This window comes from Vulpes lagopus, chromosome X, assembly GCF_018345385.1.
Source record: "Vulpes lagopus strain Blue_001 chromosome X, ASM1834538v1, whole genome shotgun sequence".
NCBI lineage: Eukaryota > Metazoa > Chordata > Mammalia > Carnivora > Canidae > Vulpes > Vulpes lagopus.
Genome location: NC_054848.1, coordinates 76,402,897 through 76,416,494, shown reverse-complemented (window position 1 = coordinate 76,416,494; position 13,598 = coordinate 76,402,897). Strand labels below are relative to the sequence as shown.

At 42.5% G+C, this 13,598-nt stretch overlaps 2 pseudogenes; both read right to left on the bottom strand.

Moving 5' to 3' along the window:
• Positions 1 to 5,078: 5,078 nt before the first annotated feature.
• LOC121482592 lies at positions 5,079 to 6,288 on the bottom strand (annotated as a pseudogene).
• A 5,534-nt stretch (positions 6,289 to 11,822) lies between these two features.
• LOC121483005 lies at positions 11,823 to 13,213 on the bottom strand (annotated as a pseudogene).
• Positions 13,214 to 13,598: the final 385 nt, after the last annotated feature.

Sequence of the window (13,598 nt, the reverse complement as noted above, 5' to 3'; positions counted from 1 at the left end):
TGACAGATTCAGCGAGTGTGAGGCTGTTTGTGAATGGGTAGTGTCCTAAGGACTGTGGGATTCACTCAGCAGAATTAAGGGTATATTCCTCTTTATCCATGACCAGAACACTTGACAGAATTTGGGAGTTGTGACTAGGGGTCTTCAAGAAGGCTCACTGCACCGATAATCAGGAGCTCCTTTGAGTCCCAGTGCTGAGCCATTCCAGGGTTAGTTCCTTCCTCTTCATGTCCTGCATTATCACATGGGTGCTCACTGAGAATCTGTCACTCTTCACATCTCCAGTGGCCCAGGGGCTGCAAAGGTTATAGAAATAGTTTCAAAGGGTCCAGGTCCTTGCAGAAGTTATGGTAAACCTCTTTAGAACCTCTTTAATGAAAAAAAAAAAAAAAGAACCTCTTTAATGTATAAAAAGGACGAAGGGCTCACTGGAGTAGTCAGAGACTCCCCAAAGATGAGCTGGCCCTGGCACAGTGGGCAGTACTAATGGAAGCTGGATGGGAGGGAGGGAATGGGGAGTACAGCCTGACTGTTGAAGAGTAGGGGCTCCCAGGTGAGCAGACATGGCTCAAAGGTAACTGGTTGGACACTTCAGGGGACTGAGACCATCCTGGTTTAGGAATAATTGCAGGATTATTATGGATTTGCTTCTTTGTGATATTACACGAACTTCTAGGAAGTCTGGGTGAGATCAAAGCCTTGCCTTACCTAGGGGATACTTGGTTAGAGGTGTGTCCTCCTACCTCTACCTCACCACCACCTTTTCTGATACAGGCTAGGGTACTAAGAAGAGCCAGCCATCATTTCTTCCCGCTTTATTTTATTTTGGAGGGATGAGGACAGTGTCTAACCTTGTCTGCTCTAGGTCTGAGGTTCCTGCCTTTGGATATGGCCATTGAAGGGCTAAAGTGCTCACATCCAACCACTGGCTTTCTCCAGCACAGAGGCTACAGGACAGTGGAATGGCAAAGGGCTGTGAATGAAGGAAGACTTGGGTATCATTAAGGGCACGATGCCATTAAAACTTTATGAGCAGTTGGAGGGGGAGCTAAGATGACAATGTAGTAGGAGGACCCAGGCTTCCATCATCTCTCAAACATGACTAGATTGCTCTCAAATCATTTTGAATACCCAAGAGATTGACCTGAGGACTGATAGAGCAAAGTGTACAACTTGAGGAGAGAAGAGGCCACATTGAGGAAGGTAGGAATACAGAGATGTGGTTTGGGAGACAAATGGATCAGAGGTGCTGTGGAAGGGAGGGAACCCTGGTAGCAACGAAAAGAGAGAGAAAGAGAGACAGAGAGGAATGAGTGCACAGGGGATGGCACAAGAACAGTTCCCTGGAGCCATTGCTTGGTAAAGTGAAAGGGGTTGATTTTCATGAGTTTTTGCAACCAGCATGGGGCTCAAAGACTGGAGATTTAGTGGTCAGAGGCTTGGCTGTGTTAGAACCCTGAAGGTACTGCCCTGCTCCCAGAGAAAAGGCAGGCAGGCAATGATAGGGCAGACAGTGTGATCTGAGGATCATCTAAGGGGTACAGGTGTTCCTTCTTTTTTTTAAGATTTTATTTTTTTATTTGAGAGAGGGAGAGAGAGAGAGAGAGAGAGAGAGAGAGAAAGTACACTAGCAGGGCAGAAGCAGATGGAGAGAGGGCAGGAGCAGAGGGAGAGAGAGAAGTAGACTCCCAGCTGAGCAGAGAGCCTGTTGAGGGGCTAAGTCCCAGGATGCTGGGATCATGACCTGAGCCAAAGGCAAACACTTAACTGACTGAATCACCCAGGTGCCCCAGGAGTTTTCTCTTCTTGGAGTGCATCTGTGAGAGGTGGCATTGTCTTTTCTGGGACAAAAGAGCCAGTGGGCACCATTTCCCTCTCCCACCCCTCAGCATAGGTGCAGAGACACCTGCTGAGGGTGGCTAACCCAAACATTAGCTGTTTGACATGCTTTGCTCCAAATCCCTAGCCCCTGTACTCTGATATGAATGCCCTTCCTGGTCAAACCTGCATCTGTCTCAGTGAAGTAAGATCTTTATTCAGAAGACCAGTGCAGGGCCTTGCCACACCATGTCTCTACAGTTTGGAGTTTTAAAAGTTAGCAAGCTTGGCTGTGATAGGGCCCAAAGTGCACTGTTATGCTCCAGGCAGGCAAGCAACTGCAACCTGGGGACAGTGTGAATAGTGATCTGATTAATGCTTAGGATGCACAAGGGGAAATTATTCCTTCTTCTGTGAAGGCTTCCTGAGAGAAGCAGGCATGGACTCCCCTCTCTGGAGAAAAAGGAGCAGGCTGGTCCATTTCCTTCCCTTACCCCTCAGCATAAACCAACTTCAATAAACAGCAGAGCAGCCAACACTGGCTGCCTAACCTGCTTACACCACGTTCTCCCCCTCCCAATCTCCACTCTGTTCTCTGTTGGTACTGCTTTTCTCAGGCAGGTGTGCCTAAGGACCAGTATAGCAGGCCCCTTTCCCAGAAGACCAGCACAACCTCCCCTCCATGCACCACATCTACTGACCAGAGAGCTCTACAAAGCTACAGGTCTATAGGAAATGCCTTCAGGTCTCATTTAACAAGCAGATCAGAATACAACCAGGTTAAAACTCCCCCCACTCTGACCAAGGTCCAAACACTGTCTACTGCAGGCAAGGACTGACCTGAGGGAAAGAGCAGTCAATCCACAGCAGCAGAGTGCACACAGCACACACCAGAGACACTTCTTGAAGGACCAGGCCTTGAACATTATATGACCTCTTCTTTATAAATCCATTACTCACAGGAGCAGGAGATATAGTAGGGTTTTCTAATACACAGAAGAAGACAAAGTCTGAGACAAAATAACAAAATAGAGGAATTCATCCCAAAAGAAAGAACGAGAAAAAGTTATGGTCAGAGATGTAATCAAAACATATAAGTAATATGCCTGATGCAGAATTTAAAGCAACAATCATAAGGATACTAGCTGGGCTTGAGGAAAGCATGTAAGACATCAGGGAGACCCTCACTGCAGAGATAAAAGAGCTAAAAAATAATCAGGCAGAAATGAAAAATGCAATATCTGAGGTTTGAAATTGACTGGATATAATGACAAGGATGGAAGAAACAGAGGAAAGAATAAATGATATAGAAGACAGATTTATGGAAAATAATGAAGCTGAATTAAGGAGAGAAAGAAGAATAATGGATCATGAAAGTCGACTAGAGAACTCAGTGATGTACATAATAACATTTGTATCATAGGATTTCCAGAAGAAGAAGAGAGAGAAAAGGGGGAAGCTTTGAGGAAATAATAACTGAAAATTTCCCTCATCTGGGGAAAGAAACAGACATCCAAATCCAGAAGGCACAGAGAACTCATTCCCATAAAAATCAACAAAAGCAGGACAACACCAAGACACACTGTAGTTAAATTTGCAAAATATAGAGATTAAGAAAAAAATCCTAAAAGCAGCAAGACAAAGGAAGTCCCTAACTCACAAGGGAAAACCTATAAATTTAGCAGCAGATCTTTCCACAGAAACATGGCAAGCCAAAAAAGAGTGACATGATATATTCACTGTGCTGACTGGGGAAAATCTGCAGCCAAGAATACGCTATCCAGCAAAGCTATCATTCAGAATAGGAGAGATGAAGAGTTTCGCAAATAGGGGCTCCTGGGAAGCTTAGTTAAGTGTCTGATTTGATTTTTGGCTCAGGTCATGATCTCAGGGTCCTAGGATTGAGCCCTACATCAGACTCTGCACTACGTGGGGAGTCTGCAGGAGATTCTCTCTCCCTCACCCCTTTCCCCACTCATACATTCTCTCTCTCTAAAATAAATAAATAAATCTTTAAAAAAATGAGTTTCCCAGACAAACAAAAAATAAAGGAGTTCATGACCACTAAACTAGTCCTGCAAGAAATAGTAAAAGGGACTCTTAGAGGGGAAAGGAAAGACCAAAAGCAGCAAAGACCAGAAAGGAACAGAGAAAATCTCCAGAAACAATAAAAAACAAGTAAAAAAAAGACAATAAATACTTATCTATCAATAATTACTCTGCATGGACTACATGCTCCAATAAAAAGACATAGGGTGTCAGAATAGATTTTAAAAAAACAAGACTCATCTATATGCTGCCTACAAGAGACTCATTTTATTTTTATTTTTTAAAGATTTTATTTATTCTTTTGACACACAGAGAGAGAGAGAGCATAAACAGTGGGAGCAGCAAGCAGAGGGAGAGGGAGAAGCAGATTCCCCACTGACAAAGGAGCCTTATGCAGGCCTTTATACAAGGACCCTGGGATCATGACCCCAGCCAAAGACAGATGCTTAACCAACTGAGCCACCACATCTTTGGTGTCCTAAGAGACTCATTTTGACATAAAGCCTCCTGCAGATCAAAAGTGAGGGGATGGAGAAACATTTATTATGCAAATGGACATCAAAAGGAAGCCAGAGTAGCAATACTTCTATCAAACAGACTAGATTTTAAATTAAAGACTGCAACAAAAGATGAAGAAGGGCATCATATCCTTTTCTTTTCTCTTCTTTTTGGAGCATCAGAACAGCTTTATTATGGATTTAGGGCTGCAGAGACAATGGTGTATGTAATCAAATGATCCCCAGGAATATGTATGTGGTGGATGAAACAAAGGAGAACTTGGGTTATCACATCGATAGACACTCGCCTATGCTAAGAAATCAGATCGCTGATAAAAAATCGTACTTAGAGCTGTGCAAAATCAAATCTTCCCTTTGAAACAGAGTTGTGGGGGGCAGGGGAGTTGGGTGGAAGAAGAGGTAAGAAATAAAGAGGGTTCTTATTTTTATGTGGGCAGTTTTGGGGAAGAGAGACAAGTCCTCCATTCCAATCCCATCACATCGTTGTTTCCCTCTCAGTCATGGAAGTAAGTCTTTGGAATACAGGTAACTTCCAATCAAGTAAATTCTTATGGAGGCAAGAGGGATAAGATAAAGGTAGAACTGTGGGGACTCATGTTTTTTTATTCCCTTCCCCCACTCTCCGCTCTAAACGGCAGGGGAGATGCACAGAATTTAGTCACAGGCAAAAAGTTGCTTAGTTCATGTGATTCATCAGATCTCCTGTCCTAAAGGGGAGACAGTTTCTTGTAGAACAAGGTGAAGGAGATGATTCTGCTCAGCACCCAGCAGTGGCCATATCTCCACTTGTTGTGACTTGACAGCTTCTGTGTCCTTTTCGTGGGTAGCCATGACCAAGGACTGGAGCAGCAGGAACAGCTCCTCAGGAAGCTGGCCACTGCTCTCCTGCCCATGGCTGTCAAAAGCCACCCAGGAGTACTTCTCTAGAGTATGGGCATGCTCTGGTAGGAGCTTGGTGGGTGGTGGTTGCAGGAGGAGCAGCAGCAGCATGTGGGACACCTTGAAGCAGGGACCAACACGTCGAAGAAGGCTTCCAGCTTGGTGGGAGTGGGCTCACCAGGTGCAGAGCCAGTGCTTGCAGGTAACAGTGTGGCAGGCAGGACTGGGACTGTGGGGGCAGCAATCCGGGCAGCGACTTTGGCAGCTGTACTGGTGGGTGCAGAGCTCCCATGCCAGGTGCTGCATGTGTGTAAAGATAGCCAGGACACCCTTGTAGTGGCACACCAGCAGCTGGCAGGAGGTGGCATCACCCAGCACCTGCAGTGTGGCCAGGGGCAACTGTGGGAGGTGCAGCTGGACAGTATGCTGGAAGTGGTTGGTGGCGGCCGGCTGGCCCAGCTTGAGGTGCAGGCCGACCGCACTGCAGAGAGCTCTGCAGCAGCTTTGCGTAGGCAGGGGGGCACATGAAGTGCTGGCACAGGTTGGGCACCTCCGGCAGGAAGAGACCCGCGGCCTTTGTCAGCACCTGTGCCTCCCTGACTATGGAAGAGTGCCTGTTGGCAGTGCATCACAGCCAGCTGGCACCAGGCCGGGTAGGGCAGGCAGTCCTGGGCCCCACAGCTCACAGGAAGTGCATTATATCCTAATGAAGGGTAGTATCTAACAATAAGATCTAACCATTGTAAATATTTATGCCCCCAACTTGGGAACCCCCAAATATATCAAACATTACTAACAAACATAGAGTAACTCATTGATAATAATATGACAATAGTAGGGGACTTTAACACCCCACTTACAGCAGTGAACAGATCATCTAAGTAGAAGATCACAAGGAAACAATGGTATGAATGACACACTGGACCAGATGGACTTCACAGATGTTCAGAACATTTCACCCTAAAGCAACAGTATACACATTCTTTTCAAGTGCAAATGGGAGATTCTCCAGAATAAATGACATGCTAGGTCAGAAATCAGCCCTCAACAAGTACAAAAAGATTGAGATCATACTATGCACATTTTCTGACCACAATTCTATGAAACTTGAAGTCGATCACAAGAAAAAATTTGGAAAGAACACAAATACATGGACCACAAATACATCCTACTAAAGAATGAATGGGTCAACCAGGAAATTAAAGAAGAAATAGGAAATACATGGAAACAAAGAAAATGAAAACATGATGGTCCAAAATCTTTGGAATGCAGCAAAAAAGGTTTTAAGAGGGAAGTATATAGCAATACAGGCCTACCTCAAGAAGCAAGAGATATCTCAAATAAATAACCTAAAAATAAATAAATAAATAAATAAATAAATAAATAAATAACCTAAACTTACATTGAAAGGAGCTAGAAAAAGAACAACAAATGAAGCCCAAAGCCAACAGATAAAGGGAAATAATAAAGGTTAGAGAAGAAATAAATGACATAGACAATAAAAAAAACCCCAGTAGAACAGGTCAATGAGATCAGAAGCTGGTTCTTTGAAAAAAAATAATAAAACTAATAAGCCCTTAGCCAGACATATGAAAAATAAAAAAGAATGGGGCACCTAGGTGGCTCAGTCTGTTAAACATATACCTTTGGCTCAGGTCATGATCCCAAGGTCCTGGAATTGGGCTCCGTGTTGGGCTCCCTGCTCTGCCAGAAGTCTGCTTCTCCTTCTGCCCCTCCCCTGCTTTTGCTCTCTCTTGCCCATGCTCTCTCTCTCTCTTTCTCCCTCTCAAATAAGTAAATAAAATCTTTTAAAAAAGAGAGAATGGACCCTAATCAATAAAATCACACATGAGAGAGGAGAAATAACGAATAATAACCACAGAAGTACAAACATTTATAAGAGAATATTATGAAAAATTTTATGCCAAGAAATCAGACAATCTGGAAGAAATGGATAAATTCCTACAAACATATAAACTACCCAGACTGAAATGGAAAGGAATAAAAAAAGTTTAACAGATTGATAACCAGCAAAGAAACTGAATCAGGATTGAAAAATCTCCCAACAAACAAGAGTCAAGGGCCAGATGGCTTCTCAGGAATTCAACCAAACATTTAAAAAAGAGTTAATACCTATTTTTCTCAAACTATTCCAAAAAACAGAAATGGAAAGAAAACTTCCCAACTCATTATACAAGGCCAGCATTACACTGATACCAAAACCAGACAAAGACTCCACTAAAAAAAGAGAACTACAGGTCGATATCCCTGATGAACACTGATATAAAAATTGTCAACAAAATACTAGCAAATCTAATGCAATAATACATCAAAATAATCATTCACCACAATGAAGTAGGATTTATTCCTGGGTTGAAAGTGTAGTTCAATTTTTGCAAATTAATAAACATGATACACCGCATTAATAAAAGAAAGGATAAGAACCATATAAGCCTCTCAATAGACGTAGAAAAAGCATATGACAAAGTACAACATCCATTCATGAAAAAACCCTCAACAAAGTAGGTTCAGAGGGAACATGCCTCGAGATCTTAAAGGCCAAATATGAAAAACCCACAGCTAATATCATTCTCAAGAGGGAAAAACTAAGAGTTTTTCCTGCAGTCAGGAACAAGTTAGGGAAGTCTATTCTAACCATTGTTATTTAACAGTGCTGCAAGTCCTAGCCTCAGCAAACAACAAAAAGAAATAAAAGGCATCTAAATTGGCAAGGAAGAAGTCAAACTTCCAGTATTTGTGGATGACATGGTACTCTACATAGAAAACCCCAAAAAATTCCACCAAAAAAATTTGCCAGACCTGATACATAAATTCAGTAATGTCGCAGGATACAAAAATCAATGTACATAAATATGTTGCACTTATATACACCAAAAATGAAGTAGTAGAAAAAGAAATTAAGGAATTTATCCCATTTGCAATTGCACAAAACCCCTAAGATAGCCAGGAATAAACCTAAAGAAAGAGGTAAAACATCTGTACTCTGAAAACTCTAGAACACTGATGAAAGAAATTCAAGACAACACAAAGAAATGGAAAGACATTCCATGCTCATGGACTGGAAGAACAAACATCGTTAAATTGTTAAAATTTCTATACTACCCAAAACAATCTACACATTTAATGCAATTCCTATCAAAATACCACCAGCATTTTTCGCAGAGCTAGAACAAACAATCCTAAAATTTGTACGGAATCACCAAGGACCCTGAAGAGCCAAAGGAATCTTGAAAAAGAAAAGCAAAGCTGGAGGCATCACAATTCTGGACTTCAAGCTTAATGATCAAGACAGTATGGTACTGGCACAAAAAAATAGACACATAGATGAAAGGAACAGAAAAGAAAATCCAGAAATGGATCCACAACTATATGGTCAACTAACTTTTGACAAAGCAGAAAAGAATACCCAATGGGAAAAAGACAGTCTCTTCAACAAATGTGTTGTGCCCAAGACTGCGAATCCAAGAAACCACCAAGGAGCCAACACCAATGCAAACATACGAGGGTTTATTTACAAGCTCGAGCTTGGGTCCAAGTATACCCGACACAGTGGAACAGGGACTTGGACCCCGAGGTGGGTTTCAGCTTAGTTTTATGGGCTTGTCTAGGGGACCTCCCGAAGGGGTGGAGAAATTTTTCAAGTCCTGTTTACATTCTGATATGGGACTTTCTGCCACTGGCTTGGGCTCTGTTCTCATTCTAATATGGGGCTTCCTAGGACATTAAGCTGTGAGCTGTTTTTTTTTTTTTCCCTGTAACTGAAGTAATGTAAATTTCAGCTCTTATTCACAGGGCCCTGGGATGGCTGTACTTGTGCTAATGCTGAGCTTAAAGTGGAATGGCCTTAATTTTCTCGGCCTCCACAAAATGGCGTTGGGAAAACTGGATAGCAACATGCAGAAGAATGAAACTGGATCACTCTTTTACACCATACACAAAAATACATTTAAAATGGATGAAAGATATAAATGTGAGATAGGAAACTATCAAAATCCTAGAGGAAAACGCAGGTAGTAACTTCTTTGATATCAGGAGTAGCAACTTCTTTTTAGATATGTCTCCTGAGGCAAGGGGAACAAAAGCTAAAATAAACTATTGGAACGTGATCAAAATGAAAAGCTTCTGCACAGCAAAGGAAATACTCAACATAGCTAAAATGCAACCTTCAGAATGGAAGAAGATATTTGCAAATGACATATCTAATAAAGGGTTAGTATCCAAAATATATAAGGAACCTATTAAACTCAACACCCAATAAACAAATAATCTAATTAAATAATGGACAGAAAACATAAATAGACATTTCCCCAAAGAAGACATCCAGATGGCTAACAGACACATGAAAAGATGTTCAGCATCACTCATCATCAGGGAAATACAAATCAAAATTACAATGAGATATCACCTTATACCAGTCAGAATGGCTAAAATTAGCAACACAGGAAACAACAGATATCGGTAAGGAGAAAGGGGAACCCTCTTGCACTTTTGTTGGGAATGCAAACTGGTGCAGCCACTCTGGAAAACAGTATGGAGCTTCCTCAAAAATTTAAAGATAAAACTACCTTGTAATTCAGTAATTGCACTACTAGGTATGTAACAAGAGGATACAAAAATATTGGTTCGAAGGGATACATGCACCCCAATGTTTATAATAGCATTATTTCCAGTAGCCATGGAAAGAGGCCAATGCCCATCAACTGATGAATGGATAAAGTGGTATATATACATACAATGGAATATTAGCCATCACAAAGAATGAAATATTGCCATTTGCAATGATGTGGATGGAGCTAGAGTGTATTATGCTAAGAGGAGTCAGTCAATCAGAGAAAGACTAATACCATATGATTTAACTCCTATGTGGAGTTTAAGAAACAAAGCAGAGGAACATAAGTGGGGAGAAGAGAGCCAAACAGGAAACAGGCTCTTAACTATAGAGAACAAACAAGGTTGTTGGAGGGGTTGTGGGTGGGGGGATGGGTTAAGTAGGTAATGGAGACTAAGGAGGGCATTTGCTTGGATGATCACTGGTATTGTATGTAAATGATAAATCACGAAATTCTACACCTGAAATTCACATTATACTGTACATTAACAGGAATTTAAAGAAAAAGTTTAGGAAAAAACGAAAAAAATCTTACCAAGACCAAAACAAACAAACAAATCAAAGAACAACAAAAATGGTATAAGCAGTCAAATAAGATCAATGGGATCCTTATTTAGAAAGATGAGCAGTTTGGGGCACATTCAATACTTTTGGTTAAGGATGATAGGCAGGAATCCCAGGGGCAAGTGTACCTGATTAGTTCTCAGGTTCTGAGGCAAGGTGTCAGGAGCATAGAGTGACACATAGTGAAGAACCCCCCACCCCCCACCCCGTGAAAATGTAGAACCAGGCCTAACCCAGAGGCAGTCCACACCCAGGTGCCTTCCTGGAACTTAAGCAATGAAAAACGTTCTGTGGTTTTTCCGAGAAAAGAAGACCCCCTCCCCACGCCCTAACTGGAAAGTCCCTGAACGTGCTCATATTGACCTTCAAATAGACCAATCATGTCATAACCCGTATGCTATGCTGATCCCGCGGTTTTTGCCTTTAAAAGATGCCTGTAATTGCCAATCGGGGCTCTTCCACCTCTGAGGCGGAGAGCCTGTTTGTGCAAACGTTCAATAAAATCCTCTTGCTAGTTGCATCTGCCTATCTGGGGTGAGTCTCTGGGGTGTCCACCGGGACACGTTGGCTCCCATGAGCCAGGGTCCAACAATAGGATCTAAAGGTGTTCTGAAAAAGGCACACAAGCTAGTTGGAAATGAGTGATGGAAAAGGACATCATTATGGCCACTACCCCTGGAGACCTGCAGCTATTTCTGGGGCTCCTGCCCTACTAAGGCTCCAAGATCCTGAAAGGGACAGGAAGGGATGGTCCATCCCCTACCACATCAGTAACCTTGTAAAAAGTGCACCTTGTTGGAGGTGTCCATGAACTTGAGGCCTTTGTGCATAATGGATAGGAAAAGAAGTGATGTACAGGGAATAATGCCTCTTCACTGAGCTATACTCACATGAAGTCCACAGCCCCAGGCTCCCTGACACTCTATTCCTAAACAGAGTGTGTCAGGACCCAGAGAAATGAACAGAGAGGCTGCTTCTGGACCCTCCGGGCTGGACTCCCATTTGCTGCCTTCTGTCTTCCCATGTCACACTTTATCCCATACCATAATCGACCTGCTTCTTGGTAAAGGCATCTACCATTGCATCTGTCTCAGGAGACCAGATTCTGTGGAAACAAGTACTGACAGGGCTTAGGAAACAACATTGGCACCCAAGGGTGGGGAGGTGGGCAACCAAACAGGCCATTCTGTTATCAGTGTTTCTTTCTTTTTTTTTCTCATTAAACTTTGTTTTAATGGGTCTCCAAATTCTGTAACAGATTTTTGGTCAAGTTGTTTCCATTAAAAATTACTGATTTTAAAAACTAATAACTTAAAACTGCCACACACACACACACAAACAAATGGTCCACAAAACATTCTCCTTTCCTTCTGAAGGTTTTATGATGCATTGTTATCATTAACCAGTCTTTTACTATTAAATTTAAATGGCCAATTGACACAACAGTCCTGAGGCTGTTCTTCCACCACTGATTAAGACTGGGGTGTCAGGTATTGGGGGTAATATTCATTTAGTCTTCTGAGCTTTCTGGGCAGACTTGGTGACTGTCATCTCCAGCTGCCTTCTTGTCCAGTGCTTTGATGACACCCACAGCAGCCGTCTGTCTTGTGTCACAAACAGCAAAACAGCCCAGAGGAGGATAGTCAGAGAAGCTCTCAACACACATAGGTTTGCCAGGAACCATGTCAACAATGGCAGCATCCCCAGATTTCAAGAACTTGGGACCTCTTCCAGCTTTTTTCCAGAACGACAACCTATCTTCTTCTTTAGCTCAGCAAACTTGTAAGCAATGTGAGCTGTGTGACAGTCCAGCACAGGTGCATATCCAGCACTGATTTGGCCTGGATGGTTCAGGATAATCACCTGAGCCATGAAGCCAGCTGCTTCCATTGGTGGGTTATTTTTGCTGTCACCAGCCACATTGCCACGAACATCTTTGACAGATACGTTCTTGACATTGAAGCCCACATTGTTCCCAGGAAGAGCCTCACTCAAAGCTTCATGGTGCATTTCAACAGACTACTTCAGTTGTAACATTGACCAGAACAAAGGTGACCACCATGCCAGGCTTAAGAACACCAGTCTCCACTTGGCCCACTGGGACAGTACCAATACCACCAATTTTGTAGACGTCCTGGAGAGGCAGATGCAAGGGTTTATAAGTTGGATGAGTTAGTGGCAGAATGAAATCCAGAGCTTTAAGCAGTGTGTTTCCACTGGCATTCCCATCTTTATGGGTGATTTTCCATCTCTTGAACCAAGGCATGTTAGCACTTGGTTCCAGCACGTTGTCACCATTCCAACCAGAAATTGGCACAAATACTACTATGTTGGGGATGTAGCCAATTTTCTTAATGTAGGTGCTGACATCCTTAATGATTTCCTCATATCTCTTCTGGCTGTAGGGTGGCTCAGTGGAATCCATTTTGTTAACACCAACAATTAATTGTTTTACACCCAGTGTGTAAGCCAAAAGGGCATGCTCATGGGTCTGCCCATTCATGGAGATACCTGCTTCAAATTCAGCAATACCAGCAACAATCAGGACAGTACAGTCAGCCTGAGATGTGCCTATAATCATGTTTTTGATAAAGTGTCTGTGTCCTGGGGCATCAATGATGGTCACATAATACTTGCTGGCCTCAAATTTCCACAGGGAGATATCAATGGTGATACCACATTCACGTTCAGCTTTCAGTTTATCCAAGACCCAGGCATACTTGAAGGGGCCTTTTCCCATCTCAGCAGGCTTCTTTTCAAACTTTTCTATAGTTCTTTTGTTGATCCCACCACATTTGTAGATCAGATCACCAGTAGTTGTAGACTTGCCCTAATCTACATGTCCAAAGACAACGATGTTGATGTATGTCTTTTCCTTTCCCAGTTTGGTTTAGGTTTAGCAGTGGTTTTCACGACACCTGTGTTCTGATGGCAAACCCATTGCAAAAAAGCTGTCATCAGTGTTTCTAACCTAAAGACTACCAGGAACACATGTTTAACCAAACAAAGTTGGGTTTTTTCCTCATTGCAGTGGGGAGTAATGTACACCGTGGAGAAACATGAGGTGTAGCAATAATAGGGCATTAGGAATTATTATTACAGGAATTACTATTATAGGATTTGGGCTTGTTTTAGGTGAT